The sequence below is a fragment of the Periplaneta americana genome, chromosome 14 (genome assembly GCF_040183065.1).
Source record: "Periplaneta americana isolate PAMFEO1 chromosome 14, P.americana_PAMFEO1_priV1, whole genome shotgun sequence".
Lineage (NCBI taxonomy): Eukaryota > Metazoa > Arthropoda > Insecta > Blattodea > Blattidae > Periplaneta > Periplaneta americana.
In genome coordinates this window covers 27186093-27199780 of record NC_091130.1, presented here as the reverse complement: position 1 = coordinate 27199780, position 13688 = coordinate 27186093, and the positions used below count along the sequence as shown (strand labels likewise).

Sequence of the window (13688 nt, the reverse complement as noted above, 5' to 3'; positions counted from 1 at the left end):
TATCTTAATCAGAGTAAAATATTTCGACGTTTGTAGTGTAATTCGAATATTTAATTAATAAATAAACAATAAAAAGTATCGGCTTCTATATCTTAATCAGAGTAAAATATTTCGACGTTTGTAGTGTAATTCGAATATTTAATTAATAAATAAACAATAAAAAGTATCGGCTTCTATATCTTAATCAGAGTAAAATATTTCGACGTTTGTAGTGTAATTCGAATATTTAATTAATAAATAAACAATAAAAAGTATCGGCTTCTATATCTTAATCAGAGTAAAATATTTCGACGTTTGTAGTGTAATTCGAATATTTAATTAATAAATAAACAATAAAAAGTATCGGCTTCTATATCTTAATCAGAGTAAAATATTTCGACGTTTGTAGTGTAATTCGAATATTTAATTAATAAATAAACAATAAAAGGTATCGGCTTCTATATCTTAATCAGAGTAAAATATTTCGACGTTTGTAGTGTAATTCGAATATTTAATTAATAAATAAACAATAAAAGGTATCGTCTTCTATATCTTAATCAGAGTAAAATATTTCGACGTTTGTAGTGTAATTCGAATATTTAATTAATAAATAAACAATAAAAAGTATCGGCTTCTATATCTTAATCAGAGTAAAATATTTCGACGTTTGTAGTGTAATTCGAATATTTAATTAATAAATAAACAATAAAAGGTATCGGCTTCTATATCTTAATCAGAGTAAAATATTTCGACGTTTGTAGTGTAATTCGAATATTTAATTAATAAATAAACAATAAAAGGTATCGTCTTCTATATCTTAATCAGAGTAAAATATTTCGACGTTTGTAGTGTAATTCGAATATTTAATTAATAAATAAACAATAAAAAGTATCGGCTTCTATATCTTAATCAGAGTAAAATATTTCGACGTTTGTAGTGTAATTCGAATATTTAATTAATAAATAAACAATAAAAAGTATCGGCTTCTATATCTTAATCAGAGTAAAATATTTCGACGTTTGTAGTGTAATTCGAATATTTAATTAATAAATAAACAATAAAAGGTATCGGCTTCTATATCTTAATCAGAGTAAAATATTTCGACGTTTGTAGTGTAATTCGAATATTTAATTAATAAATAAACAATAAAAGATATCGTCTTCTATATCTTAATCAGAGTAAAATATTTCGACGTTTGTAGTGTAATTCGAATATTTAATTAATAAACAAACAATAAAAAGTATCGGCTTCTATATCTTAATCAGAGTAAAATATTTCGACGTTTGTAGTGTAATTCGAATATTTAATTAATAAATAAACAATAAAAAGTATCGGCTTCTATATCTTAATCAGAGTAAAATATTTCGACGTTTGTAGTGTAATTCGAATATTTAATTAATAAATAAACAATAAAAAGTATCGGCTTCTATGTCTTAATCAGAGTAAAATATGTCGACGTTTGTAGTGTAATTCGAATATTTAATTAATAAATAAACAATAAAAAGTATCGGCTTCTATATCTTAATCAGAGTAAAATATTTCGACGTTTCTAGTGTAATTCGAATATTTAATTAATAAATAAACAATAAAAAGTATCGGCTTCTATATCTTAATCAGAGTAAAATATTTCGACGTTTGTAGTGTAATTCGAATATTTAATTAATAAATAAACAATAAAAAGTATCGGCTTCTATATCTTAATCGGGGTAAAATACTTCAACTTTTTTTTAAGTATGTAGTGTAATTTACAACTTCATGACCAGCCTAGTCCTTTGTTATAATTTCAAATATCTGCTGATGTGAAGTACACGTTCTTTCTATGGTAAATAAGAAATATATTTTATTTTATTAATACAAAAATAATGAATAGGAGGATAAAAAGTTAACACGGAAAAAGTGAGTGTGGTTAATAAGTAGAAGAATATTATATTATTTTGGTCACAGTCCGTCTCTGCACTGTTATTCACTGCATTACCTGAGGAGATACCCACTCCACCCCTCTCCCTGCGATAGTGGTGTGCGGGTTGCATTTCTATTACGTCACAATTTCGTGGTGTTTGGCAACCACTGACGTACGGTATCGCTCGCCTGCCATCAACTTTTCCTCACAAGCCGGCAGGTAGTGAGGCTGCACGTGACTCCCAAACAGTCCTAATAGTGACCTGAAAGGACTGTCGTGTTCCGCCGACCTGCGCCAGACTGTGCTGCTTCCAGACGCATGATAAATGTCAACCAAGTCTTATCCAAACCTGACAGGAAGCATACAGATTTAGACAAACTATCGAAAACTTAATTTGTCGTCTTCTGAAACGTACTATAATAAATACAAAGAAAACTATTTTTCTTCAGTATAATATCTATTAAATGCCAACAGTTATTATAAATTACTTACATTTTCCTTTTCATTATAGTAATATAAATGAGTCCACCGCTGTGGTCTCGTTGTAGCGTCTTCAATCCCGAACCCAGCGGGCCGGGGTTCGATTCCCCTCTTAGGACGAGTTGCCTGGGTGAGGTTTTTTTGTGAGGGGGGGGTTTTCCCTCACTCCTATTGATGAATATTAGGTAACTTTATCAGGAGTATGGAATTCCACTCATTTTCGCCATTTCCTTTCCTCCCTCATATTCCTTTCCTTATCATTCTGGTTGTCTTGCTTGGTTTTCAAATCACGCCTGCGGCGGCCCTCCTAAGCTGCTGGCACTCTCGACCGGCCTCCATGGATATGTCAAGCGTGGTAGCTGGTGACCCAGCAGCAGAACCCACTCCCCCTCCCGAGGGTCTACATCACAGACGGGAGGGGTGGTTTACATCTCAGACCGTTTGAGAGGGAGAATGTGGAGGGGCTATTGAGGGTGGAATAGTATACGGACTTGGAGGGATAGCGGGACTGGTTGTCAGGGTGTTAGCGGTTATGTCGGTTCGTCGTGGGTGCGGTCGGTCATCTCAGGGGCGCACAATAGACCTCAGGTCGCGGTGCACAGAGATGTTTCCCCTTCACAGAGAGAAAAGAAAATATAAATGTAATGCAAACTCTTCATACTTTAAGCTTTATAAATAAAAATAAATCTACTGTATCCCTCAGAAGTTAAATAGAAAATCAATATTGAACAAATTTATAAGTATACGCTGTTAAAATTTTATCATAAAAATCGTAATAAGTTTGTATTACAGACACACAATTATGACACAAGACGAAATATTAATTCAACATTAGTAGTACCTAAATGTCTCACATCTGCTGGTCTAAAGCATAGCATAAATTTTGGCCCTCGGTTGTACAATGCTTTAACTAAATTACACCCAGAACTTCTAACATGTAACCCACTAACATATAACAAGAAAATTAGAAACGTGTTAATATCTTCAATTTGATTAAATAAATTTATAGCCTATGTGTATGAATTAATCAACCTATATTATATTTGTATTCTATAATTTTGAAATATATATTAGTCCTACTTTTCACGTGCGATATTATTCTTCTCTAGTGTTAATATTATATTATATAATTCCATTGCCGCTGTAATTATATTTTAGTTCCTATTTTATTTTACTTATTTATTTATGTTATTATTTTTTTATTTTAATATTATATCTGAACTGCGACCAAGCACGAGCGCTGCTCTTTCGGTCTCAAATTTTGTTAATACTACTGTATCTTCTTTTTATATTGCTTGTATTATTTTATTTGTATTTTTCTTTGTTTGTTTTGTAATTATATTTCTTTATTCTGTATATTTGAAATAAATAAAAAAAAATATTCTGAAGAACGAAAAACTTTTTTACATTTTACAGTTCATGAGGCTTTTAATTGTTGTTAAAGAAAAACCTAAGGGAAGACTCCACTGAAAATCATGAAAATTTTTCCAATTTTTTTTAACTATTTCACTTATTCAGAATTTATATTTTCATACCCCAAATGGATTCAGCTCAATTCTGCTTACAAATACTCGTATGTTTACACTTTTTAATTAAGGCTGGAAGGGGGCGTGGAATTTAAAGAGCTGTCAAAATTGTTTTTCATCGAAGAATTCTTTTTTAAAATTTCTGATTACAAATCTAGTAACTTTTTGTTGGCTCCCTGAAGTTACTAGATGAATGTAGCGGAAGAGAATATTAATTTACATAAATATTCATTTTATTTTCAAATCTGTTTTTCTGTGTTCATTTTTGTTGGTTCAACACCAACTTTCTTATGCCAAATATTAATCAATCTGGATGAAATTTTTACTACAAGTATTTATGAGGTACATAGCTGCATGTTTCTATCCATTTATTTTGTAGGAAATGCTGCTAGTTTATTTTATTAATATTTTTCTTAATGCTGCTAGTTTATTTTATTAATATTTTTCTTAAGAAAATATTAATAAAATATTTGCAGTAAAAATTTCATCCATATTGATTAATATTTGGTATAAGAAAGTTGGTGTTGAATCAACAAAAATGAACACAGAAAAATAGATTTGAAAATAAAATGAATATTTATGTAAATTAATATTCTCTTCCGCTACATTCATCTAGTAACTTCAGGGAGCCAACAAAAAGTTATTAGATTTGTAATCAGAAATTTTAAAAATTAATTCTTCGATGAAAAACAATTTTGACAGCTCTTTAAATTCCACGCCCCCTTCCAGCCTTAATTTAAAAAGTGTAAGCATACGAGTATTTGTAATCAGAATTGAGCTGAATCCATTTGGGGTATGAAAATATAAATTCTGAATAAGTGAAATAGCTAAAAAAATTTGGAAAAAATTTCATGATTTTCAGTGGAGTCTTCCCTTAAAATGGATTTTTTTTTCCTATAATAGTTGTTGATATTCATAATAATTGTTACCAATGTATTTTCAACACCTTCCCTTTCCTTCCCTTTATTAGGAAAATATGTTCCAAACTACTTCAGGAAACTGTTTCATTCGTGGCAGTGAATCATCTTGTATAAGGCCGTCCTAAACTTTTAATTGTACTACATTTTCGCTAGATTATGAAATTTTCTTTGAATTATTGATGAAGTCTGGAAAAATAATGTCATATTACAGCCCAATCTATACAGGAAAAATGCATGATACAGTGTTTAAATCCTATCAATAATAAATCGACTTCCAAAGAGAGTAAAGAACAAAAAGGATAGGGGAGAGTCGGGTAGTATCGGACATCGGGTAATATCGGACAGTGGGTTTCTTTCATCTACCACACGATGATAGTACCTGATTGACATGGTTACGTTTCTGTGATGTCGCATAGAGAAACGTATGCATGTCATTCAAGTACTACCATATGATGGTAGATGAAAGAAAGGCACTGTCCGATACTACCCGATGTCCGATACTACCCGACTCTCCCCTACTGCATTATGTCTAATACTATATTGTAGTATTATCATTTTTATTTCAATACAACCCGATAGGAGTCACCTGGCGGCGTTGACGGCTACATTGAACATAGGTTGGACAGGGTTTTAAAAAAAATGAATAAGGAATTTTAAAAGTAATTTTATACAAATGAACAAAAAATTGTATTTTTTTTTTCCAAATTTGACATTCTAGGACAAATATACCTCAATCCAGGACAAAGGGCATACTATTAAAATCTAGAAATATTCTGGGAAATCCAAAACATCTGGCAACCCTGCTCATTCTTCGAAACAATTCTCCTCAAAATGTGTGATTGCTGCTCAGCCAATAAATTAGTATTAAGTTGTAAAAAATTAACAATTCAATTTAAATTCTTCCCAAACTCAACCTCGCAAATTTCAAGCGCAATAGTTAACACTTGGTCCCCAATAGAAATAACAACAACCGAATTTCTTGGTTTGCAAATCGATAATATGTTAAACTGGAAAAAATCATATTTAAGAAATTACCCCCAAACTAAATTCAGCAAGTTTTGCTATTGAATCTGTGCAAGAGATAGTAAATATCAGTACCTTAAAAACAATATGCTTTGCATTCTTCCACTCGTTATTGAGTTTTGGAATAATATTCTGGGAAAATTCTGCAGATAGAGACAGTATATTTCTACTACAAAAAAAAGAGTAATTAGAATAATAGTAGGTGTCAAATCTAGGGAATCGTTTAGGACCATTTTCAAGAAACTACAAATAATGCCCAAGGCTTGTCAGTATATTTAGTCATTAATAAACTTCCTCATATGTAATCATGAAAACTTTGTAACTAATTCAACAGTTCATAGCATAAATGCTCGTAAAAAATGACTTTCATACTCCATCGGCAAGTCTATCGTGCTACAAAAAGAAGTGCGTTATATGCCAGTAAACATTTTTAATAACCTCCCTATGGATATAAAAAGTCGAACTCAAAACATAAGATTATTCAGGGCCAAATTTAAAAAGTACCTAATTTCTCACGCCTTCTATTCTGTGGGTGAATTTATGACATTCCACAATGCTTATAATATAACCTATTATCTGACTAGTGTAGTATGTACCTAGTCGGCGATGTATGCAATGGAAGGGGAAAGGAACTGGCCACCCTACCCCATTATCTCCTGGCCTATTGCCTCATATGTGTTGTCTTGTTGATTTCACTTGTTAGGTTAAGACCTGTCTTCGGACACTTGACTAAATAACAAACAACATTAATATTTTTGTTGTATCAAGTAATGATACTAAACCTTTGTGTTGTACTAGTAACTAATATATTCTAAAACTCTTCTGTATAGTCTACCGTGTTCCCCTTAGAGGGATCGAGAAATAAGTGATAATTTCAAGTGTAAATAATGGTTTATTAATATAACTTTTTACATAACTTGGTGTAAAAACTCTCAGAGTTTCGGAGAATGCGGAATGAAACTCAAGTGTGCGCCTTGAGTTGCTCTGCAGACATCTAAACAACGGTATTCAACCTCCCGCCAATTGTTCTGTGGCATTTGTAGTCACTAGTGCAGCTGCATTTGTGATGCGTTGTCTCAGTTCCTCCATAGTGTTAGCTTTGCCTCTTTGCTACACAGCATCCTTCACAAAGCCTCAGAGAAAAAGTCCAAGGGGGTCAGATCGGGTGACCTGACTGGCCAGGCAATGGGTCCTCGTCTTCCGATTCATCTATCAATGTACGACGAACATGGCGTTGTACTCGCGTAACAGATTTTTCTTCTGCTAGCCATAGCACACACTGAACTTTCTGTTGTGGTGTCCACATGTTGATCATGGCGTGTTTTCCAACAAAATGGCGCCAGAATTGTTTTAGCAACAAACAAACGAAAGTTATGCATGCAGATGTTTTCAGACTTTGATGCGTAAACTTGGACAGTTTCTCTAGCTTTCCATATGTAAATCTCAACGATATCTTTATCTGTTTTAAGTGGTGAGTATTTATTTCTCGATCCCTCTAAGCGGGACGCGGTGTATTTCAACTAGACTGTGACTATGACTAAGAATGTATAATATATTAAGATTTTTTTACATGTTCCATATCATCGTTGTTCCTGCAATAACTCCTATGTGGCATATTTATCGATTTTCAGATTTTTTCTCTATTAAATAACTTACATAGTGATACAGCAAATAATAAAATCTCCTATATGTAATTATATTGCTTTCTTTCGAAAATGTAAGAATTCACAATCTCCTATGCACTACTGCCATAGAAGAATAAATGTGTTTTCTTTTCCTATTGAAAAATTCCATATTTTACCAATATAATAATAATAATAATAATAATAATAATAATAATAATAATAATAATAATAATAATAATAATAATGGCTTTATTTAACCTGGCAGAGTTAAGCCCGTAACCATAGCACACATACACTCAACCAGGATTAAAACTTGCTTACAGAGTTGAACATAAAACTGGATCAGAATTAGGTAATTACATACTGATACAATTTAGGTACATAATGAGATCAAAAGAGATAGTTACATAAAAATTTACCTCATAGCATTATTAATTCAATTTCGATTTTTGATGGACCTTAATCGTTTTTCCCGTGTACCCTTCAAATGTGTTTTCTCTTCCTATTGAAAAATTTTATATTTTACAAATAATAATAATAATAATAATAATAATAATAATAATAATAATAATAATAATAATAATAATAATAACGGCTTTATTTAACCTGGCACAGTTAAGCCCGTAAGGCCTTCTCTTACACTCAACCAGGATTAAAACTTGCTTACATAGTTGAACATAAAACTGGATCGGAATTAAGTAATTACATACTGATACAATTTAGGTATATAATGAGATCAAAGGAGATAATTACATAAAAATTTACCTCATAGCATTATTAACTCAATTTCGATTTTTGATGGACCTTGATTGTTTTTCCCGTGTACCCTTCAAATGTGTTTTCTCTTCCTATTGAAAAATTTCATATTTTACACATAATAATAATAATAATAATAATAATAATAATAATAATAATAATAATAATAATAATAATGGCTTTATTTAACCTGGCAGAGTTAAGGCCGTAAGGCCTTCTCTTACACTCAACCAGGATTAAAACTTGCTTACATAGTTGAACATAAAACTGGATCAGAATTAAGTAATTACATACTGATACAATTTAGGTACATAATGAGATTAAAAGAGATAGTTACATAAAAATTTACCTCATAAAATAAAAATAAACATAGTGGAATTCATATTAATGTTGTTATAATCAAATACGAATCACATAAAAAGAGAAGCCGATAATTCAATAAAAAATGTACACAGTAGAAATAAAAATAAACACATTAGTATACATATTAGTATTAGATTACAATTAAGTAGGATTTACATAATTAAACCAGAAACCGTCAATTGAATGAAATGTACACAAAATAGATTAATAATAAAAAAACAACACAGTGGGATACATATTGGCGTTAAGTGATAAATAAACACGATTTACATGATTACACTAAAAAATTAAAATAAAAAGTAAAAAATAAAAATAAATACAGTGGAACACATTCCATTAAATATTTGCAACGCGTTAGGTCTGGCAACTCATCATAAGATATTTTTATAATTTACATTTAAAGGAAATTAAAGTTCGGCAGCCCTTGACTTCAGGCGGCAGAGAATTCCAGTGACGAGAAGTAACAACAGTGAAAGATGAAGAATAAAGAGATGCTGTGTGGAGTGGTATTTCTAGCGTGTTGTCATATTGTGACCGAGTATTTAAGTTATGATACCGAGAAAGACTGTGGAATCGGACAGATAAGTAAAAGGGAGTAGAGGTGTGCAAAATCGGTATAAGAGAGAAAGGGAATAGGAGTTATTGTAGGAACAACGACGATATTCTAGCTGTGAAGCGATGTACGAATTCCATGGAATGTAAATAAGTACAGGGACATCACTTTATTTTTACCAACATTTTTAACATTAACCTGGCTATACTCGGAAACACTGTTGCCCCCTTCCATTAAAGGAGTTTTATGTTGCTAGTGCAATATGTATACAAATCATTTTATTAGCTATAGGAGAGAAAAGTAGTGTATCCATTTATGTTGTAGGGAAATACGATATTACGATTTTCAATTTGATCATCACTTTTATGCAATTTATCAAAATACAGTGGAGTAGTAACATTTTTTTTTCAAAAACTCAACTTTTCAGGCGGCTCCAGGTGTATCCTCAATTTTAGGAGCTGTTAATTTTATCTCCACAACAATTAATATAAAACCAATTAATATAAAACCAGAACGAATTTCACTTTTCGTATGATCAGTAGCTATTACAGCATTATTATTATTATTATCACTACCAGTACTTGCATATTCGTTATGTAATGTCTACTTTATTTAGCATATTAATTATTGACGTTAACATACAATATAGAGACTGCATTTAAATTGAGGGGGTCATAAGTAAAGGGCTGTAAGTGCACTTAAGTTACTTTTGAGAAAATGGGGTTTAAATATTTAAGCTTTCGTAAAATCGGTGAAATTTTTATTTAAATTTTAATGTGTGATGCGATTAAAATATCCCTTTGCCACTAAAATTTTAGATACATTTGCTTACACTGGATGCACTTAACTCATGTTATTACAAATGTCACTAGCATTCCTTTGCTTCTAGCCACCTCAATTCAAAAAAAGCTAATCTGAATTTTTAAACAAGTTGCTGAAAATGGTTGCCGTTCATTACAATGCAGGCTTCAATTCAGTACGCATATTATTAAAAACATTTTGAAGCATATTCTCTGAAATTGAATTTATCGTTTCTTGAATATAATTTTTTAGTACGATATTATTAATATAGGTTCTTTCTTCTATAGAAAACGTAACCATATTTCTGAAACACACTATACACTGCAGTGTTTACTTCACTGCTTGAAGACTTCGAACGCAACAGCGGCCGTAAGTTTGTGTGTCTGACGGGAGCAAGGACATTAATAAAGGGGTGAGAGTGAAGTACATTCAGAAATACAGGTACAATAAAAATGCAAGTAAAAATAAAATGATGTCCCTGTACAATACAGTACAATACAATACAATAAGGTGAAAATGACTATCACCAAACCGTTTACGCCTACATGTCTGTTAGAGCTACTGAATTGCGAACTTGACTGGCTAGTAGTGGGTAGCGTGTCATTAGCAAAAGGAGATAAACCGATTGTCATCAGAAGTTGAGTGTTTAAGGTGATACGGCTTTATTATATATTCAGTAGTTTACAAAACTTGTTGGTCCTGCGTCCGTGTTTAGTGATGTGTTATATCCCGTAGTTTAATCGGAACGTTAAGTGAGCGAACAAAAACTGGCACCCGCCTCTGGGATTAAAACTTCTGAAGCTATGTCACAAAACAAACACGCTTCCAATAAGAGTGTTTTCGAACTTCCTGTCGACGTGCAATAGAGTGAAACCTCGTTATTACACGAGTGCTGGGTCGTTGATCTTAGAGTAAAGGCCTATCTCATACAAGTGAAAATTTTGATACTCTGGAAATTGTTCGAGAAGCATGTAATGTTTCGTCTTTTTTTGACGTGAAACGTCTGTGTTCTGATTAAATTATGATAAAGCTTTCAGCCTATAATTGATTTATCAGATTGATACTTTAATTCTAAAACAAATCCGTGTGCTATATATTTATAATATTTATTTTTAATTGAATCAGTGGTTTTGAAAAGGACATAAGTCCACAAGATCAAAGTTGTGGTAAAAAAGGTCATAGTATGAACGAAGTTTTAGCTTTAGTGTAACGACATTTTTTTATTGCTATTGCCTATTATAAATCTGCATTTTATTCTGAAGTTTTAGCTTTTTAACTCGTATGGTAAGCCCGTAAAAAAAGTTTGAAATGAGTGGACTGATGTTTTTTTTTTTTTTTTTTTTTTTTTTTTCAAAATTTTCAAAATAAAAGCATAAGTACTGTGTTTTATTTTGTGCGAGATCGTGCGTATTTGCTTGGTTTCCGCACAAAACCAATCCGCGGAAAGTCTAAAATTCCACATTCAGTATTCCCAACCTAACACACATAACAATTTCCCTCTTCTTACCGCTTAAGTGACATATTGATTTTACTGCTTTAGGCGTTTAACATATTTTTAGAGACGTTCAATATAGTAATAATTATAAATTGGAAACTTACCACTGCAATTTCACCTAAATTGCACTGTTAATTATTGTTTTTAAATATTTGCAAAAATTAAGTAAACTCTACAACTCCACTAAAGTTACTGCATTCGTGATGCAAGTAACATTAAGGAAGCCGTGAAAAAACCAACAAGATTCCAGACTCGTCATAGAGTGGGGGGGGAAAAAAAAGACAGACGTATATCACGGCCTGCTGGAGTATAGTAAACACAGAAAACATTTTAAAGCAACAATGTTGAAGATAGATATTTTTGTTTTGCAAATTTGCCGTCATTGAACAGAAACCAAGATGGAGATTTCATTGCAACTAATTAGAAATTCCTCTTTCAGGTATGTAATAAACGATCTTCGCACATAATAATGTACGATACACGAGCGGTATGTTTTCTTTCAATTCTCGGAAATTAAAAAAGCTCAACTACGTTTCGCTTTTTCAAACTTTTCCTCGAACATGAAAACTTCAACATACCGCTATTGTAACGCATATTACTATTTTGATGAAACAATACTGGACAGTAAATGGACAGAACATGTAGCAACTTGCAAGTGTTTGTAATGAAATTACTTCAAAATATAATATAAAAATCAAAAGTTACTTAATTTTACTTTAACCAAAAGTTCATTGAATGCCTTTCCCATCCTTGGTTGGCCCATCGCATATCTCGTCATAGAAGGATAAGTGCTCATCTGGGATGTACTTTTACAGCTGAACGATGTGCTCAATTTTCTGATGCCTATTTTAAAATAAACGCAATATTGAACCACATACAGAAACCATAGTTAAACTTAGGCTGGTGCTTTTTTGCATGTTATAAAATGGTAGGTCTAGGTTTATACAAGGTGGGTAAAAAGTATGGAACGGTGCTTTGTAACTTTCTTATTTCTAATTTTATGAAGAAACTATTTATACAAAAGTTGTAGGATATCGAAGAAGGAATATTTTAAAAATATTTTCAAATACTATGCTTTTCATTTATAAAGCGTGTGCCAATGAGTCTGTTTTTTTAATAGCACCATGTACTTATTTCCCCATTTTTGTATTCTCCAGGTTTCAGTACATACAAAATCATAATTATTTTAGTTCATTTATAAATTATTCTTTTTAAAAATTACCTCTTTTGATGACAATGTATGTGTACTGAATAAAGGGAAATTTTAATGCTTCAGTACATCAATTTGAGGAGGCTTTGGCTTAAACAATTGCAAACCAAAGCTAATTTTATGATACGGATTATCCAATTTTTTTTATTAACCCTTCATTACCACAGATAATAGAGGTTCTACTGTATTATCTTTAAAACAAAGTGATGCCAAAATGGCAAATATTCTTTTGTAAGATGGTAAAATAAAATTTTGAATGGGATCTATGTTGTTCTTGTTATTTATGTTTCAAAACGAGGATATCATTCTGTCGAACACTGTATATATATATACACACACTGGGTGTTCATTTCAAAGTGTGTCATGACGTCACTGTTGTTGGGTCACCGATTTGAAGCGAGTTTCAGCTGATATGTTAGAGAAGTTGCCTATTATTTAAGGCGTTCTTCAATCTGAACTTGAGAACGTGTACGGTATAACTTGAACGTCGTAGCAACAGATGGCGGTCTGTACGGTCTGTGTGCTACCATAACCTCTTTCGAACTGTGTTTTGCGCCGGCAAGTCGTACGCAGGGTATTTGTTATCATCGGTTGCGTACGGTAACATTCCACAACACAAATCAAATGCTCCGTGTCCATGTTGACCGTCGAAGTTAATGTCGACAAATACGTAACCCTCTCCCCATATCCCAACAGTACGTATTTCCAAACAGTTCACATTCCTGCCACTACCGGCGTTATCGTAAGTATCGGTACGTACTCTTCAGAATGAACGCCGTACTTGCTAGCCATCTTCTCTGCCTCTTAGGTTATACACCTGAGCTGCGGAAGTGTAGGAAGATTGAATTCTCTAGGCTCATCAACTAGCCACGTGACGGCATACAGCGAGCCAAGACACATTTTGAACTGAACACCCAGTAGACTCGTATATATCGATAAAATTTATGATTTTATAATGTTTTGATATTGTAATACTAATATAAACAAAGGTATTACATATTTCAAAATTCTCACTAACGTTGTTATTGCATTGAAGTATAATCTCAGCCACCAGCGT

General features: G+C 32.0%; 1 protein-coding gene across 1 annotated transcript in view; it reads left to right on the top strand.

The window, feature by feature from the left end:
• The window catches only part of bma (SCY1-like protein bma), a 1113807-nt gene that overhangs the window by 669378 nt on the left and 430741 nt on the right, over window positions 1–13688 (top strand). The window lies entirely within an intron of this gene.